At 36.2% G+C, this 23469-nt stretch overlaps 1 protein-coding gene across 1 annotated transcript in view; it reads left to right on the top strand.

Moving 5' to 3' along the window:
- Positions 1-23469, top strand: part of pard3aa (par-3 family cell polarity regulator alpha, a) — a 515464-nt gene that overhangs the window by 123268 nt on the left and 368727 nt on the right. The gene's annotated exons all lie outside the window — the stretch shown is intronic.

Genomic DNA, 23469 nt, shown 5'->3' with positions numbered 1-23469 from the left:
AGGTTTGCATGAAGCTGGGTGACAGCATGCCCAGGAGACTACAGGCTGTCATTAAGGCTAAGGGTTGCCCAACTAAGTATTGATAGTTGTGTAAATATTGTCATACTAACAGCTGTCTGAATAATTTTTGGTTGATTGTAATCTATTACATACATTTCTATCAAAGTTATCTAACATTATCAAGCTGAATTTGTTCTGACACAGTTTAACTCTGAGTTCTTGTCATATTTTATTACCATTTTCTAAACTATAGCGAATAAACTGTGATAATGTGAGAAATGTTGGTGTCTGAATACATTTAGGTTTGACTGTATCTATTTGATAAATGAAGTTAACCAACTAACATTATACATACTCTTTTGGTTTCTGTACCCAATATATAAAAAAATTTACAAATGCAATAAAAATATTGGTATCGGTACTCGGTATCAGCAAGTACCAAAAATAAAAGTATCGGTATCGGGCGAGTACTGGAAAAAGTGGTATCGGTGCATCCCTAATATATATGGTGTCAAAATTAGCGCATTAACACAGGCGATACATTATTTCAATTTAACGCGTTAAAAATATTTAACGCAATTAACGCAGGGGCGGGGCTAGGGTTGGTCACCCCACTCACAGCTGCTGCTTCTGTCACTTTTTCTCTTGACAAGAAGTGCATTTATTCAGTCGCAGAACTACTGAGAACGGGAGACGTTTTTCAGACGCGTGCTCCACTTCATTTCAGCGCCAGGCGCGAGTCAAGCGAGCGCGGAAACGGAACTGTGCTCTGCTCGCAGCGCGTGCTCTTCAATTGCACGCAATTGTTCACGTACATCCTTATAACTCTTCATGAATGTATAAACTGTTTGAACTCTTCTTCATTTGTACAGATTAGTTTAGAATTCTGTTATATACCATAAAGAACATAAGCAACATTTTTGGCTTTGTTAAGTGTCAGACCTTTCAGTGTTGGTAGTTTAAAAGTGCACTTTAAAGAACCAGATCATCCTTTTGACATTTTTGCACACCTTCTGTTTGTTTTAGGCTGCTGTGCTTCCGGGTTTGTCATTAGCATATATATGGCTTGTGAGGCCATACTCATTTCACTTCACGCTGTTTTAAAGCGCCTTATTAGCATCTTTGCCATGGCAACCACAAAATGATCTTAAATATGGTGTGTGCGGTGTTGTCAGTTTCTGGAGGGTTTCTGTTGACGTGATTTTCTTACTGTATGCAAATGCTACAGCCTCGAGATACACACAAGCACCATTATGGAATTAACATAATTTCCAATTCCTCCAGTTAATTTGTTTTTTGTTTGGAGATGTGTTTATTTGGATATTACGCATCCACAGGAATGTAGTAATTACACCGTTTGAAAGCGGCAGCCGCCTCCGCATGTGACTATGTTTTGTACACTTGCTTTGGTGCTTTATGAAACATATCTATACACATCATGACTGCAGCGTTTAATCTGTCTCCTGAAGATCCACTTTTTTTTAGAGTTGTTTTCTTTCTACACAAACAAAAATTGGACTCTTGTACTACGATGTTTACACACAGGTTCTTTTGAAGTGCCATACAATTACTAGTGTTAGACTTTTTGGTAATTAGTGCCGATATAATGCCAATATGATGCAAGTGGGTAAAAAAATATAGATAGATACTAGACAGATAGATAGATAGATAGATAGATAGATAGATAGATAGATAGATAGATAGATAGATAGATAGACAGATAGATAGATAGATAGATAGTGTAATAAATTATAGTTAAATTGAAAAGTGATATTCATTGTCAAATGTCATAATAAACCAAAATATATTCTATTCTATTCTATTCTATTCTATTCTATTCTATTCATTCATTCATTCATTCATTCATTCATTCATTCATTCACACAGCCTGTTGTAGATAGATAGATAGATAGTGTAATAAATTATAGTTAAATTGAAAAGTGATATTCATTGTCAAATGTCATAATAAACCAAAATATATTCTATTCTATTCTATTCTATTCTATTCATTCATTCATTCATTCATTCATTCATTCACACAGCCTGTTGTAAGACCACAATTATGGCTTTAGTTTTAATAAAACAATTTAAAATATATAATTTATGCATGCCCACCTCATTCTTATTACATCAATGAAAAATTCCAATAAATAGTTTTATTTTATTTTTATTGCACTATCCACTTTTTCTAGTGTTTTCTTTTTATGCTAACCAAGTTGTACTCTTGCACTATGTTGTTTACACACAGTACCATAGTAATGCCAAGTTATTATTTTGAAATACCATATAATTACTAGTATTTGGTGCTGCTATGATGTAAATTGGATGCACACAAAATTGCTGAAATTAAATCAACATTTATTTCACCCAATTTTCATTTAAAATATATAAATAAAAATATAATTAAATAATATGAAAAATAAAAAAAGAGTAAAAATGTTTATTATTATGATGTTATTAAAATGCATATTATCTGTACCATTAAATAAAAAATATATACAGCTTGAAAAAATGGACAAACAGCTCTACATGTTTTATTTTCTGCAACACTTGAACTATTTTTTCTTTATTTGTAAACGGATTGTGGTTGTAATTTTTATCGCAGCACTTGCGGTAAGCTAATCCCAGAGGCGGTGTTTTATTTCTGTGCTTGAGTGATGATGTTGGTGAGGATGGTGTGGCGTGTGAAATATTTCTTATTTCTGCTCTGATTTGTATTCGTGGCTCCATCACAATGCAGCATCCTCCCCACCCCCCACCCCCCCCCCCCCCCCCCCACGGGGGGGGGGTGCAGGGTTGCTTAGAAACACTCGTGCCGTCTCTTCTGATGGGCAGAACAGAGGAGCGGATGCTGGCTCATTGTGAACACTGCCAGCAAGCTGCATCCTTCTCTAAAAAAGAAACCCGAGCAAGAGCAGCATGTTATAGAGGATGCATGTGTCTGTGTATGTAACCTGTCAGGAACATGCTTGTGCCATACAAAAAATAAATAAATAAAAGTGTAGGTATGTGTGTGTGTGTGTGTGTGTGTGTGTGTGTGAGAATATTTATAGTATATACACGAACACACAAAGCCTATTTTAAGACCATCAGATTATAATAAAAATATTTTCAATTAAGAACATCCACCTCATTTTCATTACTAAATGAAAACAACAACAACAGTCCTTATTTATTCATTAAAATGTTGTGTAAGAAAAGATCCAATTAAAAATGTAATCGATTGTCATAGAAAATGTCATTAATTTTAATAATATAATTTTGAATTTCAAAAAAACATTCTAATTAATGAAAAAAATCCTGTAAATAGTTAATATTAATTAAACAAAAAATATGCAAAGAAATGCTAATTAAATTGAAAGAAAAGTACTTAGTTGTCATGGAAAATGCCATTAACAAAAAAAAATCATTTATTTAACAAAGCCAGGATCATCAAATTGTGGCATTAATTTTAATTAAACAATTTAAAATATATCAATTAATCATGTCCACCTCATTCTAATTACTTCAATTACAAAATAATAATAAATATATATATATATATATATATTGTGTAAGAAATTATTAATTAAAAAGAAAAATGTAATAGAAAAAATATTTTCATTCATTATACTTATTTTGTTTTTGAGGGGATCAAATATAATTTGAACATTATCAAACCTGATATTCACCGCTATTAATGACAAACTCATTCAGCTGATTCCTTTGTGACACTAGCCAGAGATTTCTCCATTATGTTCACCCCCTGTTCACCCCAAACCCTTCTGATCCACTTATTTTCTGTATTTGGAATTATTTATGGCATCATTTCGCATCCTCAGATCGCAATTAGCACAGCACTAGAGCTGGATGGTGAATGAACCGAAGGCGAAGCTTGTAGCGTTCTGTTCCTAAGCAACGTCTCCTCCACATGAACCCTGCGCCTGCGTTTTGATTCACGCCACTCAATTCTGGCTCCTTTATACACCTCACGATAGTGAAATCCTCACCCTCTTTTATCACATTAAATATCGATGGGGAATTGATCAATAAAGCAGGCGATCAGTGTGGCATGCAAAGCAGCATCTTTGGACTGTCTATCCTTTAATATCTGACAGCTGTGAAACTGAAGCAAACAGCAGAGCAGCTGTGAAGTCTGACTGACTGTATTTGTGGTCTTTGGTTTTGTTTGACTCATTTCTTGTCTCTTTCTGTTTTTTTTATGTGCTGCTGTCTGCGTGTCTCGTGTCTGTGCTGCTGCTCTCGTCAGGTAAGAGTTCATTACATTCCTGATGATGCACATTAGCACTTGTGTTCTGCATATTCTTCCATTCTTTTTGTGCCAAGGACCTTAAAATATGCACGATGATCCCCTTGCAATGGACCCATCCCTAAAATATAATCTGAACTAGTGTTTACAAATTTATGGCCTGTAAATAGGGTTGTAACGATATACCGGTATGCCGGTTTATCACGGTTTCTTTCATACCGTAAACATTTGCATATCTACGGTTAAATAAAATGAATGAAAAAATAAATCATATGCAATTTTTTTCCACTCGGCTGCTTACACGCACGTGCAGCGGAGAAAATGACAGACAGAGATTATATGCAATCTCCATCCCCGCCAAAAAAAGTTTAAATCTGCAGTATGGGAATACTTTGGATATATATATAAAAAAACCAAAAAAAAAACAACGCGGTGTTGTCTTTGAGGACAGATACAATTTGCAAAAAATGTGGACGCAAAGTTTAGAGATGCTATTGTTCGCGGACAGCATCCCTCCGTGCAGATAAAGGTGTGTCGCATTTATAAAAAGTTATAAATTAAGGCCGTATGATTTTCGTGATGCAGAGGGAATTCCGGTGCAGTCGTGAACATGGAATTTACAGTATAACGAGGATGTCACGTAAAACGCGCAAACTGATGAATGGATAAATCAAAAGTATGATATGTGTCTGTGAATATTAAGACTGCTATATAAATAATCTGCTTGTTTCTGCATGTCTCTGTGTGTTAAAAAAAAAAAAAACAACGCGGTGTTGTCTTTGAGGACAGATACAATTTGCAAAAAATGTGGACGCAAAGTTTAGAGATGCTATTGTTCGCGGACAGCATCCCTCCGTGCAGATAAAGGTGTGTCGCATTTATAAAAAGTTATAAATTAAGGCCGTATGATTTTCGTGATGCAGAGGGAATTCCGGTGCAGTCGTGATCAGTATAACGAGGATGTCACGTAAAACGCGCAAACTGATGAATGGATAAATCAAAAGTATGATATGTGTCTGTGAATATTAAGACTGCTATATAAATAATCTGCTTGTTTCTGCATGTCTCTGTGTGACGCCGTTGTATCTGCTACACACTGAAGTACGCATGACACTAAAGGTGTTTCCAGCGTCTACATAAACATGAACATCAGCAGAGCTGCTCTGAGAGAAAACTTAAACATTTCCTAGTTTTATTTGAGAAAAACCATTGTCAAATACACAATAATCAAAGGTCCGCTACAACCCGTCAAAATAAACGTTCGATTTAATTTGAAATTATGACAAATATATTATGTACTTCAAAGTTATAATAACAACATTAATAATATTCTTTATAATAATGAATTTATTTAAGCATTATTTTTTAAATAATATCATGTTTGTCCATATTTTAACTTAACTTAATTAGTATACCTCTGTTGGTTGTTAAACTTTCATTTGATAAGATTTTAAAACATTAATTAAAATGTTAAAGTGTGATATAGATATACATAAGGTGTACAGCTTTATTTTTTTTATTGTTTTTTAAAATGAAATTAAATGTATTTATTTGTTTTTCAGAAGGGAGACTTCAATACTTTAATTAAAATGGTTTCAAGTTTGTTGTAATAGAGGATTTGTTCACTCAATTAACTTGTTCTTATTCTTTTAAGAGTCATTGTTACTGATAAGAATTATTGTTTAATATATACCGTGATTCCGTGAAACCGTGATATTTTCTGAGATCATTATCATACCGTGAAAATCTCATATCGTTACAACCCTACCTGTAAATGTTTTTTAATGTTTTGAAAAAAGTCTCTTCTGCTCACCAAGGCTGCATTTATTTGATTTGAAAAAAATGAAACATTATTGTGACTTTAAATAATAGTTTTCTCTTTAAATATATGTTACAATGTAATGTATTTCTGTGATGTGCAGCTGTATTTTCAGCATCATTACTCCAGTCTTCAGTGTCACGTGATCAAGAAACATTTCTGATTATTATCAATGTTGAAAACAGTTGTGCTGCACAATATTTTTGTTATTTGAAAATCACTTTTAACAATAAATATTGCTTTAAACCAGTGCATACTAAAATTTTAAAATATATTTAATAAAATATTTTAAGTTTACATGCTAGCTCTGACAGCCCTAAACATAATTTTTGTCAAATATTTTTTCCCTTCTACTTTTCTGCACATACTCTCGCATTCCCAGATCTCAGTTTGAAAGCCCCTGGCATATGCGATCGTGAACTTTGTATGTTTTCCTTGCATAGTTTCTATTAACCTCTGAGTGAAAGTTTCAGTTAGGGATGCACCAATACCACTTTTTCCAGTACTCGCCCGATACCGATACTTTTATTTTTGGTACTTGCTGATACCGAGTACCGATACCAATATTTTTTTATTGCATTTGTAAATTTTTTTATATATTGGGTACAGAAACCAAAAGAGTATGTATAATGTTAGTTGGTTAACTTCATTTATCAAATAGATACAATCAAACCTAAATGTATTCAGACACCAACATTTCTCACATTATCACAGTTTATTCGCTATAGTTTAGAAAATGGTAATAAAATATGACAAGAACTCAGAGTTAAACTGTGTCAGAACAAATTCAGCTTGATAATGTTAGATAACTTTGATAGAAAGGTATGTAATGGATTACAATCAACCAAAAATTAGACCGCTGTTAGTATGACAATTGCATACATATACTTCGTAGTAGACATCCTTAACTCCATTCTGCTGTCTGTTGTTCTGTTGTCGGTGTTTCTTTGTCTGAATATGGCGCTTATCACATGCTGTGTGATATCTGCGTTTGGTATCGGGGCATTTTAACGAGTACGAGTACAGGAGCTCAGTATCGGGCCCGATACCGATACTGATACCAGTATCGGTATCGGTGCATCCCTAGTTTCAGTGATTTCTCTGTGTCTTATTTTCCTTAGAAGTCTGGAAGAAAACGTCACATAACCAAATTTTCTTTTAGTACCATATGTGTTGTGTATGTTGTGTGTGTGTACTTGTTTATACTACATTGTGGAGACCAAATATCCCCTCAAGGAACGTAAAACCTGACATTTTTGACATTGTGGAGACTGGCCTGCAAACAGGTTTTCTGTAAGGGGTAGGTTTAGGGTTAGGGGATAGAAAATATTGCTTGGTCAATATAAAAGAAATAGAAGTCTATGGAAAGTCCCCACAATTCACAGAAACAAACGTGTGTGTGTGTAGGAACAGTACGTCAGTTTGCATGATACAAATGCAAATTAAACACCACATCTTTTGCTGTATTATTGCTCATCTCCACCCACACAGACCTTTTTCTGAACACTATGTGAAGAGTTGGCTCTGCTGGATGATCTCTGCATCATTAGATCATCAGATGTGGCCTTGTCTGTCTGTAGTGAGAGAGAGACGTCGGTGTCATCGGTCCAGCTGGTAGATTTGACACTGAGGTCGTCACTTCTGTGGAGTGGTATATCGCAGATCTGTGTTTCAGTTTTATGAGCCTGATTTGTTAATATGGATGAGCATCCAATCAGGAAGCTCATATAGATTGATTAATAATAGCGGGTTTACAGTCAGCTGTTCATTAAATAATTTTCCCCCGATATGACTGATTCCAAACATGCGTAATAGAGCTGATGATTGATGCCTGAGCTGTATGTAATAATGTGTTCATGTAATGCGAGTTTTATGGTGGTTTTATGATGATTGTAATGGTTGACCATGTTGGAATCGCAGGCCTATCAATCAAGGAAGATTTGTTTTTACGCTTGTCAAATCCTTGTTACGCACAGAAAATTAAAAGAAACAAATCAGCGTTGAGCGGCGGGGTGATGTGTGTTTTGGTTGTACGGCGCTGCGGAGGTTATTGGGAACTTGAAAATGGCACATTGACAAGCAAACTCATTACTGGAGGTTTACCAGTGTTGACAGTTTACATGCGTACAAGGGAATACAAATATGTGGCATATATAATTTATACAAGGTTTTGAATCCAGAGCTCTGTCAACATTCAGAAGCTGAGACGCGTGGGTCAGGACACCGAAATTCAACACTGCGTATCGCTAATAGACTAATTAGACGGGACCGTGTTTGACGGGTGGATATGGGCCAGAATTCAGTCTGTGAATGCAGAAGTGTTTATGATAAAAGGGTCTTAAAAAATCTTTAAAATCTTATCTTAGTTCTTATAAGGTACTCCTTGTGTTTATGTTGGTTTTGTATGGTAAATGATTATAAATAGTGAATAGTTATTAATTAATTTAGTAAAAAATACTGTGTGAGGAATGAGAATTGGGATGAAACATGGTTTTAATTGTCTTGAAATTAATATCAAAATCATAATGGTCCTAAAAATAGGCTTCATTATCTTCTTCTTTTTTAAATCTGAAGTACTGTATGTTTTTTACTTAACTAAATTGAATTGAATTTATTTTTTTTATGTAGTAAAAAATATTGTGTGAGGAATGAGAATTGGGATGAAACATTAAATTATTATTTTTTTAATAATTTATTTTATATAAATCATTTATTTTATTTTATTTCTGTGTGAGGAATGAGAATTACGATGAAATATGGTTAATTTGCACCACTTGAATTTGGCGGATATAATAAAATGATTAAAATAGCACAAATAATTTGCATCAGTTTTGTTATTTTTCTTTCTCTAAGAATGTAAAGATCATGTTGAATTACTTAAAAGGGGGAAATAATAATAATAATAATAATAATAATAATAATTATTAGGACCGTTGTACCACCCTGACTTTTTGATTATGCAGAAAATGTTATAAATCAGAAATTAACAAAACAAAACACATGCTCATTATAGTACAGGTAGTTGTATGCATGAATTGCATTCTTTCTCGTGATGTATGTTTGAGTAAATGAGCAGATGCAGACCTGTGTTGAGGTTGGTGTGACTGACAGACGTGTGTGGGTTCAGCGGGCCGAGCGTTTGGGTGGTCAGGCTCGTTAACGTCCGACACAGCGAGCGTTAGGTTTCACTCTAGGACCGTCCTGTGGCCGAGGGGCCGAGTTATGGAGCGTTTCAAGAAAGTGCTTGGGAAATGTCTAGCCGGGAAGTTTCCTGAAGTGAGACTGTTAACCGTATTCTCAGCTGGCCGTTACAATGGATGCCCTGTGTGCTGCGGGAGCTCAATGCCAATTAAACTGGCAGAAGTTGGAGTGTCAGTGTAGAAAGTGAAAGTACAGGAAGGAACAGAGTGGTTTTAAGCCTGTGACCTTTGACACCAGACAAGTTTTGGGTCAAACGGGCACAGACGTCAGGAGAGCAGCAGACGGTCATCCAGAGCGACGGCTGCTCAGATCCCACAGGAAACTTGATGCTGGGTTTTCATTGCTCAGAAAAAAGAAACATTTTCTCAGGTATGTTTTGAAGTATCAATTTTGTGTCAGAAAACCTTCTTTAGGAGAAATAAAAACACAAATGAGATGCTGATATAGAGTGCAGAGCTATGAAATTAATGTGAATATGGTCACTTTAATAATTCGGCCTTGGGAGAGTTTGAGAAAAATTAAGGTTATGTTTTGATTAGATCTTCCCATGTTTCTACTTAACTGGGTGTTTAATATTTTATTGATGGGTCAAGAATATTATTGACAGGTAATAAGTAACATATTTTGAATATTGTTTAAAGACATTTTTTGTTTTTATAATAATATAACAGGTTCTCTGTAAATTTGAGATTAAATAAAATATAAATAAATAAAAATAAATCACACATATTTTTTAAATGTATTTATTTTATTTAAGATTTTTTATTCTATAATATTTTATTTTATTATTTATAATACATAAAGAAACATAAATAAATATACATATATATTTCTTTATATATGTATATGCAAATTTTATGTAAACATTTATTGAAAATTTGCATTTTTGAGGGGGGGGGGTGTGAGAAGGAGGCTTTAGCACAAAATTGGTATTATTATTATTATTTAGTCTTTTATCTATACAAAGTAGCTTTCCTCTTTTATTTATTTATTATGGATAATATGAGAAGCAGGAGGCTATAGCACAAAAATATGCTCTCAATTTGCTCTCCATTTAACCTCATTGCTCTATGAGAAATATAAAAATAAAAATATGAAAGAGATCTCATTTGATATCGCTTTCCTATGGGGTGAACCATATTCTGATATACAGTATGCTTTCCTATTTCTCAAAGTCTTTTGAAAGCTTCCTATATATTAGATGGCAATTTAATTTTCCATATGACAGAGAGAGAATCAGTGCTGTCTCAGTGATTTGTGCGTTTGATGTCTTCTTACTCTTGGTTCTCCTTTCATTTCTGTCGAGGTGATGGGAGCGTAATGTTCCTTGAAAGCTCTCTTTTCGACATTAATTATGGCAGACTCTTGTGTGAGCTGATGTCAGATGAGTGGAACTGATGGATTTGGTGTTTTATTTTATTTCTCTGTTCTCCTGCTCTGTGTCTTAGTTTGCATGAAGTCGGTGTTAAAGCGCTGTGTGTGTGTGTGTGTGTGTGTGTGTGGTGTGCAGCGCTGCTCTCCTGTGAGCACAGGGAGGAGATCATATGGTTGACAGTGTTTGTCAAAAAGAGGACACATCCATCCATCCATCCATCCATCCATCCATCCATCCATCCATCCATCCATCCATCCATCCATCCATCCATCCATCCATCCATCCATCCATCCCATCCCATCCCATCCCAATGTTTTAGATAACATGTTCATGTTCACCTAGAACATTTTGCTTTTAAAAAGTCTAATGTTGTCATTTCTTTTATTTTAATATTCACAATTATGTCAGTGTTTGGTAGAAATCAGTTCCCCATTTAAACTGAATTCAGCCTACAGTACAATAGTTTTCCTTCATTAACTGCACAAATGACCACTCTCGTTCAGATTCTGTGAACATAGAACTGAAATCTTTGTTTTAATGAGTCACTCCTGGTGAGGAGGTGATGGTTGTCTTCTCATCCAGCTCTAGCAGTAAATCAGCCCTGATGAGTCAAGATGTAGAACCAGGATTTTCTCATTTCTCTTCAGGCCACTCCATCCATCCATCCATCCATCCATCCATCCATCCATCCATCCATCCATCCATCCATCCCATCCCATCCCAATGTTTTAGATAACATGTTCATGTTCACCTAGAACACTTTGCTTTTAAAAAGTCTAATGTTGTCATTTCTTTTATTTTAATATTCACAATTATGTCAGTGTTTGGTAGAAATCAGTTCAAAAAGTTCCCCATTTAAACTGAATTCAGCCTACAGTACAATAGTTTTCCTTCATTAACTGCACAAATGACCACTCTCGTTCAGATTCTGTGAACATAGAACTGAAATCTTTGTTTTAATGAGTCACTCCTGGTGAGGAGGTGATGGTTGTCTTCTCATCCAGCTCTAGCAGTAAATCAGCCCTGATGAGTCAAGATGTAGAACCAGGATTTTCTCATTTCTCTTCAGGCCACTGCTAACGATCTCTTCGTATCAGAGCGTTAACGTCGGCTCCTTGTGCAAATATTTGAGTCTGTCTCCAAAGCCTTGATCAGGCCAATCAATGCGGCTGATATTACATTGACTCCAGAGCGAGCGATGATCTTTTCTATTCCTCCCTTGCTACGTTAAAGTACATGCAAGTGCATTTAATATCTAAAGTCCCTGCTGGATCTACATCTTTCTAATGAGATTCTGATTTCATAAAGCCTCTCTGAGATTTTCCACAAGGCGAGTCTCACATAGTTTAGAAATACGGCTTAGACTATCATATAGCTAAATAAAGCTGCAAACGGCTTAATTGGGCGAGAGAAAATAGCAGTGTGTGTATGTATGGGAATGAGGCCCATTCAGAAAAAGCCGTAATTAGGAGGTTAGGACAGGGCCGGTGAATGCATAGCTAATTAGACCGTTACCATTTCCGAGCAGATCAGCAGCAGGTATAATGGGGACATAAATTCCCATTTATAGGTCATAATCCGTCATTTATTTTCCCAAGCACCCCAATTAAAGAGGCACGATGCTTCTCTTGGGATTCTCTCCATCCCCCGGCCTGCCTGTCGGGACCCCCATTAGTAACTCTCTGACCCACTGACCACGAGAAACGGGATTCAGATCGTAAACGTCAGGAAGCAGCAGGCTGGATAAAAGCGACACGGGAAAATGTGCGATTCGAACGGGAAAACTCGCATTTGAACGGTTTCTCAGGAATTGGATTACATATCTTATGCTTAATTTAATTTAATTGCATTATTATTATTATTTTTTATTTATTTTTTGTGTTGTGACATTATTTTCTTGACTGTAAAGGACCCCCCCCCCAAAAAAAAAATTATGATTTGTTATTTTACATATTTTTAAAACTATAAAATAATTCATTATTATTATTATTATTAGCAATAATGGTGAATTAAACAATCAATCAATCAATATATCAATCAATCAATCAAATAAATAATACATTTTTTATTTATTTATTAATAAATAGATAGATAGATAGATCTTATACATAGAGTACAGTAATAAAAATCTACTTAGAACTGTTATTACTTGCTATAGGATTTAAATCTACCCCCGCAATAATTCTATATTATTTTAAATATTGTAAATATTTTAAATTAGTACATTATTTATATATAATAGTAGTATGCAGTTAAACAAACAAACAAACAAACAACTAAATAAATACATAAATTCCTTTTTTTTTACATACCATATTGTAGTATGTAGTATTGTAGTAAAATTATTTATAATTATTATTACTAGTGGTTAAAATCTACCCCCAAATGAATGCTATTTTATTTTAAATATTGATAAAATAGTTAGTAAGTACATAAATAAATAAATGAATGAATGAATGAAATACTAAATAAATAAATGAATAAATAAACAAATAAATAAATAATCTTGAAATTATTAGTAATTACTGTGGGATTTAAACTCAAAAGCAGTACAGTAATTTCTTATTTCTTTAGATTTTGTAGTAACATATGACCCAGTCCTGTTTTTGGTAGGTTTTGTTAGATTCATCATTTGCCTATTATAGTGAAAGATTGAACTCAATGAATGCCTACACTCTTAAAAATAAAGGTGCTTCACGATGCCATAGAAGAACCTTTTTGTCTAAATGGTTCCATAAAGAACCTTTAACATCTGAAGAACCTTTCTGTTTCACAAAAGCTTCTTTGTGGCGAAAGAAGGTTCTTCAGATTATAAAAAGGCAAGAAAGAGATGGTTCTTTAAAGAACCTTTGACTGAATGGTTCTTTGTGGAACCAAAAATGGTTCTTCTATGGCATCGCTTGAAGAACCTTTTGAAGCACCTTTATTTTTAAGAGTGTACATGGGAAAAACAAAACATGTCTCTTCTCCATGTTTGTTTTCTTGTAATCTGCGTGGAACGAGAACAAGACTGCTGGAAGCTTTAATTAACCACTCAAAAGCCCGTTCCAGCCAGCCATAAAAGTTCTGGAAAAGTGTCAGAGAAGCAAGCTTTATAGAGTGTTACAGCATTAAATCCTCAGCGCTTCCATGCGTAAAAACAGCACCACAACAGACTCAAAGGGAACTTCTGCTCCTCTGGTTTATTTAACGTATAAAGTCTTTCACCTTCACTGAGTCAGACCAGAGAGTAAAACAGACCTGCTCAGCTTTCAGCAGTGATGAAGCATCAAGGTTGTTCGATTTCTTTCTTTCTTTCTTCCATGTAGAGTGTGTAACAGGAGAGAAAATCTTCCTCTGTATTGTTTTCTCCATAGTCTGAACTTTAGGTCATCTCTCTTTCCTCTCTATAGGTAGTCAACAGAACATATTATTAGCTTTTTTTCAGTCCAGGTCTAATGAAGGCAGTAGTCGTCCCGACACTGATTCGACTAAAACATGCTCCCGGCCATCATTTATTTAAACATCCACACTGCACTTAACCAGCAATCCTTTTAAAGCTTCTGCATTATGAGGACAGCATTCCTTCCCTTCTCGGCCTTCACCATCCGTCTGTTCCTGCTAAATGGCATCATTTCGAGTAAATGTACCATGTGTTATAGTAAAGCGCTAACACTGAACAAAAATGGACAATAACTCAGAGCTAATGGTATACAGTACGATTTTGCAATAGTTTAACCCCTTTTTCTGTCAATCTGCATCAGTTTTTCTTGTTCATAACAGTGTGGATTTGTAGAATAATCTAATAGGGATTTAATCAAATCTGTACATTTCAGCTATATAATATAAAAAGCATGTAAAAGTATCACTATATAATTATAAAGTCTACTTTACAAGTCTAAATTCACTTAATTAGTGCCGGAAATTTTTGTGAGCCTCATGTCAAATATTCCTTTCTCAGCATGACAACGTTTTATATGATTAAAATCCCCTGAAATTATGCTGTATTTTTTTAATATATTTTTAATTATTAAGTTAGTTATTTATACATAAGTAATATGCATTATTATCATTATTATTATTATCATCATCATCATCATTATTATAAATCAATCAGTAGTTTAAATACTGTTTTACAGTGATAAAAATCTACTTGTAATGATAATTATAATTACTCATTTAAAATTAGTATTAGTTTTATTTAAAGAGATTTAAATCTAATTCCAAAATAAGGCTATTTTATTTTAAATATTGTTAAAACTTTAAAAAGTAAATAGTAAATTATTTATGCATAATAGTAATATGTGAAATAACTAACTATGGGATTTAAAACTCAAAAGCGAATTTAATGCATTGCATTAATGTTTGAGGTGAAAAAGTTTCATGAAAATAGTCACAATGCAATACATTTCTCATAACAAATGGAAATTTTTGTGAGCCTCATGTCAAATATTCCTTTCTCAGCATGACAACGTTTTATATGATTAAAATCCCCTGAAATTATGCTGTATTTTTTTAATATATTTTTAATTATTAAGTTAGTTATTTATACGTAAGTAACATGCATTATTATTATTATTATCATCATCATCATCATTATTATAAATCAATCAGTAGTTTAAATGTTTTTAAATACTGTTTTACAGTGATAAAAATCTACTTGTAATGATAATTATAATTACTCATTTAAAATTAGTATTAGTTTTATTTAAAGAGATTTAAATCTAATTCCAAAATAAGGCTATTTTATTTTAAATATTGTTAAAACTTTAAAAAGTAAATAGACAAAATAACAGTCTATATTTAAAAGATATTTATATATATTTTTTTTTACAAAAATATCTTTTAAATATAGACTGTAATTTTGTCATGGTGAAAAAAAAATGTGACCGTGGAGCACAAAAGCAGTCATAAGTTGGACAGGTATATTTGTAGCAATAGCCAACAATACATTGTATGGGTCAAAATGATCCATTTTTCTTTAATGCTAAAAATCATTAGGATATTAAGTAAAGATCATGTTCCATGAAGATATTTAGTAAATTTCCTACCTTAAATATATCAAAACTTAATTTTTGATTAGTAATATGCATTGCTAAGAATTTCATTTGAACAACTTTAAAGATGATTTTCTCAATATTTAGATTTTTTTTGCACGCTCAGATTCCAGATTTTCAAATAGTTGCATCTCAGCCAAATATTGTCCTATCCTAACAAACCATACATCAATGGAAAGCTTATTTATTCAGCTTTCAGATGACGTATACATCTCAATTTCTAAAAATTGACCCTTATGACTTAAACTTTCTGGCTTTCATGTAAATTATGCATTCACGTCATGTTGCGCGTATACAAGTTGTAATATTACAGTATGTTTAGCTTCAGCGGGGCAATCCTTTACATTATTGACTATAATTTGATTATTTTAAACTTGTGTTTATTTATTTATTTAACTGTGGTTTACTGAACAAACTGTCCACCTTTAAATAAATAAAAAAAAGTCTGTCAATATTGCTACAACCAGCAGTAACACATACTTCTATGGAAGCTTTTTTTTCCACCACGGGATAAAAAAATAAAAATAAATTATTAAAACATAAAACTAAGTAATTTAATTTCTATTTGATAATTTGGACTTTTTTCTTGCAATTCTGAGTTTATATTTTACAATTCTGACTTTTGCAATTCTAAGACAAATCGCAAGATATAAACACAGAATTGTGAGATATAAACTTGCAGTTTTGAGAAGAAAAGTCCGAACTGTGAGACATAAACTCACAATTGCAAGAAAAATATTCAGAGTTTATATCTTGCATCTCATGCAAAATATAAATACTTGCACAAATTTGTAACATTTACAGGCACGTATACAACCGCAAGATGTACATTGTGTGCTGAGGAAAATGCCCCTCAAGTATGTGAGTATTTGTAGTTGTTTGTTAACAAAAAACATTATTTTTACCCTTATAGCATGTGTTTGAGGTAGCATTCTTCTGAAGCGTGTCGGTACTGGCGTCCCATTGCGTTGCGGAGTGCCTAGCCGCCTTTGTTATGAGCAAATATCGTTTTGATCTATGTTGGCGGTCAGTCTGAAGTCAGCGGCGGTCTGCTTTACAGATCGTTTTAATGAACGGCGAATGCCGCGCGCACCTTTTTGCACTGAAGAGGGCGATGCTGGGAATGTCGGCTTAAAGCTCGAAGCCAAACCGCTGGCGCCAACCACATGGGGCGACAATCTGGTGGAGGCGTGGCGATGGATCACAACACATCCATGCCACACTTTTCCCATGGGTCCCTTAACCGAACAAAACAAACACTAATCACTTAACGGTGGCCGCCATGTAAACAGCCCACTTTAAAATTCTATAAATGACTCTACATCTGGCCATGGTAGTCATCTATGGTCTGGTTTCCTTTGCTTATTCGTGGACTTCCAGTAAGAATCCTCTTAGAATAAGGAATCAGGAAGCCTTTGGACCAAATGGCTTAAAGATAGCTTTTAGTTGCTTAGCGAAAACCTCATAATTCACATTCTTATGGTTCTTCCTGTCCAGTGTGGCCTCGTGTAATTGTTAGCATATATCTGGAATTGAGCCTGAATGGCTGCTTAGGTGTTAATTGGTTTGAGAGACTGCTAATGGGGACAAACTGTAGACCACGAACAGTTAGCTTGCTTTATGTTTTCCATAAAAAGCCCAGGAGCTGTCAAAACCTATTTAGGTTGACCTGTCCTACATTGTCCATCAGGTGACTCTAAGCCCGAGCCTCCAGTGGGGGTGGGGGGCATCCTGTTCACCTTCCTCTGATGCAGACCCCAGTCTCACAATTAATTCATAACAGTCCATTCATAAATCACAAAGTAATGGCAGCCATGTAACTCCCAATTTCTCTGAGCGTGTCACCAATGAATGAAAACAGTGGTTCTTGTGTTCTCTGGATTCCTTATGGAAAGGAGATTTAGCAGTATCTGGAAAAGTGTGGACAGTTCAGACAATACACAGGCAAAGAGTCTGAAACATTTTAAGGAGAACATATTTTATCCTGTGCATCCCTGCTTAAAGCACACTAACACAGTTAGGGGTGCTTGGTATCAACGATTGTAAAAATCCCTGCTCTACAGAATGAGTTCTAGAGAATCAACTGAACCACTTGACTAAATTGTGTCTATAAACATGAAATAGTAACATTTTTTAAAAAGGTTTCAGTACCAGAAATCTTGGGTTAGTGTGCAGACCAAGGGCCAGATTTACTAAACAGGGCAAATTAGCGTTAGAGTGTAATTCCATAAAAGCGCAGATGGGATGGGAAATTTCTGTGGGTGATTTACTGACAACGCGCAAATTAAAGAACACAGACGCAACATCTCATTTCCATAATGACCAACACAGTCTACCAAGAGCAGCGCAAATTACCGCCTGCTTTTAGACATGCTTTTTTGGGTGTTAAATAATGGCGCAAATACCAGTAATTTGACGTGCGCAAACATTGTGCGTGATTAATTTTAATACTCTCCTCCCATAAATTTGCATCTGAAAGGAAAACTCCTAAAAAATCATATTCAATAAGGTCAGGCGCAAAAATAACTGTGCCCACACCTTTTCAGCGCTAATTCTTCACTTTGCGTCTTTAGTAAATCCTGACAGTACTTTTTTAATGCCAAAAGACTAGTTAAACTGGCCCTAATTTTTCTCCAGTTGACCAATTCAAGTCGGTCATAGTAGTTTACTAAGCGTCTCATGAATAATGAATGTGCTCATTCCCCAAAAGATTACTTCTGTGATCTCTATAACAGAATTATGTAGCAAATCAGTGATAATGTACAGTGTACAAGTCTGAAGTTACTTGCACCAGACAAACCGTCCAGTGCTGTTTAGCAAGGTGTTTGCAGTCTGGGAGAGAGTGAAAGGCGTTTGATCTTAAAGGTTTTTGGAGAAAATGAGGGAATTAGAGTGTCAGAGTCTGTGTTTTAACGGAAGTCCTGGTTTCCCTCCGAAAAACAGGGCTCTGGACTGCCTCACTGTCAGATGGGAGCGTTAAGGGTCTCGGAGGCTCAGTGAATGTGTCGGCTCTAAGAAGGTCTTTTGGATCATGTGTCAGTTATCATTCTACCTTCAAAGAGCAGCACTTGAAGGCTGTCAGCTTTTCTTATGAGCCACATCTTCAAAGACCATTTCTGCCCCTCTGGCTACTTCTGGTTTCAGCCAGCCACTCGAATAGATACTTGACCGTACAATTACTATAAAACAGCAGGGCAAAAATTCACAGCCACATCTTTAATCATCAGCTATCTTCACCGTGCCCCTTGAAATTGGGCTGTAAGGTGGAACCGATTATGGGGCATTGCACTGAAACTCAACTCTGACCCGATTTTACACTGTGTTTTTGAGGCAACAATTGTGCAGTGCTCTTGTAAACGAACTCGCTTCCTTTTTCTTTCAAACACCGTACATTTTCCTTAGAAACGGCAACTGTTTGAGTTCGGTCAAAAATCCGCAGATTATGTTTCATAAGCGTTCGGCTTACATGCCATCTGAAGGAGGAGATTATCCTCTTTGTGTTGCACCTCTCTGTCTCTGCTGCCTCCTTTGCTGCCAAGGCATGTTGCAAAGCAGATCAGCGTCCACCTGCCGCAGAGCTGACATTTTGGCTCCCTCGACATGGCTCATTTGTGGAAGGGAACACTGTGTTCTGCATGGAGGAGTTGCAGTTGTGCAGTCCAACGGTGCCCACGTCTCGGTCTCAGGTGTTGGTGTGGGTTGGCGTGTATTGTGGGCCCCGTGGTGCGAGCACCAGGCGTTCTTCCTTTATCTCGCTCATCATGGGCTGTGGAGCTCCATTATTCCCTCTGCCTTTATCTTTTGATTGTTTTTTTTGTGCATCTCCACAATTTGATTCCACACCAGCTGTGTTTGATTGCATAAGAGATGAACTATGAGATTTCAGCCGAGAAGCTCATTACAGACACAACACTCGCACAATTAACTCGCGAAGGTTTCGTGCAAAGTTTCCCAACTCTCTGGGCTTGGTTGAGGAGCTCATTTTGGCACCTGTGGTACATTGTTAGGCAGTTCAGACGTCTGAATGTCTCTCCAGGCTTTAATGGAGTTGAAAGTGTGAGGAAGCTCGACTGTCTCTGGTGCCAGAGCGAGCTGAGAGATGTGTGACCGCTGTTGATGTTTTTGAAATGTGGACACCTTTCAAGAGTTCTGGTGTGATGCAATAATCCAACTTTTTTCTGCAGTCATTCATAGTGAGGGAAGTATATTAGCTATGATGTTTATTAATTGCTCATATCTTTATGGAAAGAAACCATAGAAATAGTTTTAACTGTTTTAACGTTTTATATTACATTAGTATATTAAGTGTCTCATTTGTAGACTAAACACAATTAGAAAGTATAAGTACCACAGCTATGATAAAATGATTCTGAATCCACAAATGTGATATGCATGATATATATTTTTGTAGAGTTTGGTATGTGGTGTGGTAGCAGTTTTATCTGTCCCTTTATGTGTCCCATTTTTCTACATTTAATTCTGCATGAGGAATGTTACAGCAACATTTAAACACCCCCAACCCCCTAAAAAGTAATTTTATAATTCGCACATAGAATAAATCATTGTACATTTTCTTTAGGGTTACTGAAGCTTGGTTTTGTTTGTCTGTTTTGAAACTGAGAGCAGATTGATTGTTGTTCTGTGGTCTTGGACTGTATATTTGCGGTCTAGATGCTTGACTTATGAGGCTTCCACCAGAAGTTATTTCTCGTATATCACGGGAATGTCATCTCAAGGATCCTCTCTGGAAAGGCTTTAGAAATACCTCAATAAAAACCCAAGAGTCTTAGCTACTTTATTGAAAGATTGATATACTGTGATGTTAAATGTTGTTGTAATGGACTGCTTTGAAAGGAAGCAGTAACAGGTTTATTGCATCAAACTCTCCAGTTTTAGTCTTGGGAGAGTCATGCCAAGTATCTTGGCTCATAACATACAATCACAGGAGATATGAACAAATGCACATTTCTCCAAACTCATGAAGCTAAAATTGCATGATGTACATGCAGATGTACATTAAGCACAGTGAAACATAGCATTCAAATGACTGAACCTTGGCCCAGGGGCAGCACACTTGTAGGTGGGCCGACAGCAATACTTTCTCCCTGCTCCCGGCACCAACCCAAGCCTGTCATCAGGAGTGCCAATTAGCACTGATTAGGAGGCGATGTGCAGGCAGCCGACAGCTGCAGTATGCCAGGCTCTTACAGCCCCCCTATTTTCCCTGCTACGGGCCAAGCAGTCCTGCTCAGCTTTCCTCACAAGGTCAAGCCAAGGAGATGCTTCAAAGACGGCGATGTGAGGCCTGGTGTCTGGACATGAGAGGAATCACGGCAGGTTTACCAGAGTCAGGTATTCTTTCCGCTTAAGACATATATTTGAAGGCTATAGGGAAGATAAAAAGCACTCTGCAAAATGGAGTTTTGAAGTTTTTCCTCAGCAGCAACTGCCTTGATATGACATTGGTGCCAAAGGTGGGAAATAGATCTTGTTTGTGCATCCATCAGATGCTTGACTTGGCTGTATTCGCTGGTTCAATAAGTCACAGAGAACATGTCAGTCTTAATATTGTGTTAATTGCACAATAATATAAGTTTTGTCATGTCACAGAGCCTTGTGTACAGAGGGATAGTGTCGGCTTAAACATGAGCTCATTCACTGATCTCATTGGGGTCCTCCAGTGCCATTTTGGATTCATTTCCAAACTAATTAGATTAGCCAAACTGCTTGCTATTGCAAAACATGCGCACACACACACAACCATTTTGTTGTTGTTCTCATGGAAACAAGTACTCTAAGGATACGAAATGGGTCGGAGATGAGGCCAGGGCCAGGAGTATTTTTCTATCAACGTATCAGATGATATTTGGCTCTGGACAGGGCAGAAGGGCAGAGATATATCCAGAACAAGCGGCCCTTGACCCAGATATGATTAATTTAAATTGTCATTGGGTTTTCATATCTTGCATGGCAACCTCTTGCTCTGTGAGAAACACAAATGTTTTTTTTCCCCACAAGGGAGGTCTGATCGTGAGAACCCTGTTGCAGGAAAATTGAAGGTGGTAGCTGGAGTTATATAGGTTATAGCTGGCCCAAACTGCTCATTTTTGGTCCTTAGCAGATCTAGATGGTTGATCAGCCGGACTACTAGGTTGGGAGGCCTGTGTCAAGTAGAGCATGTTCCTGGATCTTTTGTTGGTTTGGGAACTAGGGTTAATTTTGTCAGCCATTTTCAATTTGGTCTTAGTCTTAGTCCTGTGTCAAATGTACTTTTTAGCTATTGTCATACAAACTTGTCCTGTTTTTGTTTAGTCAAGTTTTAGTCGACGAAATGTCTGAGCATTTTAGTATAGTTTATTCAATGAAAACTTTTTTTTATCTTAAAATTATAATCCCAGTGATTGTTGATGTTTGAGAAATGTATTTTTACATTTCAGGTATTGCACTTTCACCAGTAAGCACAAAACACGTGGACTCATAAACATGATTAATTTTACCTCATCTAGAGTACTGATTTATTATAGCACTAATCAATAACTAGAACTAAATCCAAAGGGACGTCATAGGTTTATACAAATGATGTACAAGTCCATTTACCTTGACAAAATCACGTTCACCTAGTTGGTGGACCTTGTTATGAGCTAGTAGACCATCTTGGTCAAGCTAGCTAGATATATATACTACCTTGTCCCGCCAGCTACAACCAACCTGACAACCATAAGCCGCTTTGACCTGGTTTTTCCAGCAGGTATGCCACTGCTTCCTCTTCAAACAGAGTCAACACCACCATGAAGGTCATTGAGTGTGTGTGTGTGTGTGTCTGAGAGAGAGACTTGGCGAGAAAGACAGGTTCAGGCCTGCAATCCCAGACTGCTTCATCCATCACAGGCTTGATAAGGAGAATGTTTAATTACACGTCTTCACCCCGTGATCCAAAGCCTCCACACTGAGCCACCGGCCCTCCTCCACCTCCCTGCCCGAGGAGATCTCGCTCCCTGGGACACGGAGTGCCGAGCCACCCACCCTCTCCACGTCTGAGAGGCGAGATTCAGTAAGCCGATCCAGCAGTAAATCAATACTGGCCTAATTCTGAATAATTGAGGTTATTACAGTGCTGTCATGCTCCCTGTGTGAATTCCCCATTGCACGAGTGGGGCCTCCTCGAGTCTGTCCCCTCCCCTCTCAACACGCCACAAATTCAGATAATTAAAGATTGAAAAGCGCTCTCTTTTTGTTTTTTTTCTTTGTCTTGCACTCTCCACTTTTGATTTTGTCAGGCGTGATCGTGCACATCCTGTGCGTGTGATCTTTCGGCGGGAGATCTCGCCTCAGCTTGCTATTGTGTGCTGCGTCTACTTCCTGTTTACCTGGCAACAGTGCTATCCCAGGCTGGTGCTTTGTTTCTTTTTATTCCTCTGTACTGTACAGCATTGGTGGGCTCTGGGTGGGACACAGAGAGAGGAAGAGGTTCCATGGGCACTAGAGGGCACAAGATGCATATGAAAGACTCTCTGGTTTGGGAAAAAAAGCTGCTGAGAACCAGCTGAACTTAATTTTCACTCAACGCGGAGAGCTTGTGAAGAAGAGGTTTGAAAGAAGATTTCATAAGATCTTTATGGCAAATAATAAAACAACATTGCATGTACTGAAAGTTTGTCTAGCTGAAATGTTTATTGTTTTGGCAGATGTCAAGAACATGAATGAAATAATACAATATCTATATACAGTACATATAACAGTATACTTAAAATTATATATATACACACACACACACACACACACACACACA

Source organism: Sinocyclocheilus grahami, unplaced genomic scaffold, assembly GCF_001515645.1.
Source record: "Sinocyclocheilus grahami isolate Dianchi unplaced genomic scaffold, SAMN03320097.WGS_v1.1 scaffold164.1, whole genome shotgun sequence".
Classification (NCBI taxonomy): domain Eukaryota; kingdom Metazoa; phylum Chordata; class Actinopteri; order Cypriniformes; family Cyprinidae; genus Sinocyclocheilus; species Sinocyclocheilus grahami.
Note: the sequence above shows the minus strand (reverse complement) of the source record. Positions and strands in the feature narration are given on the sequence as shown.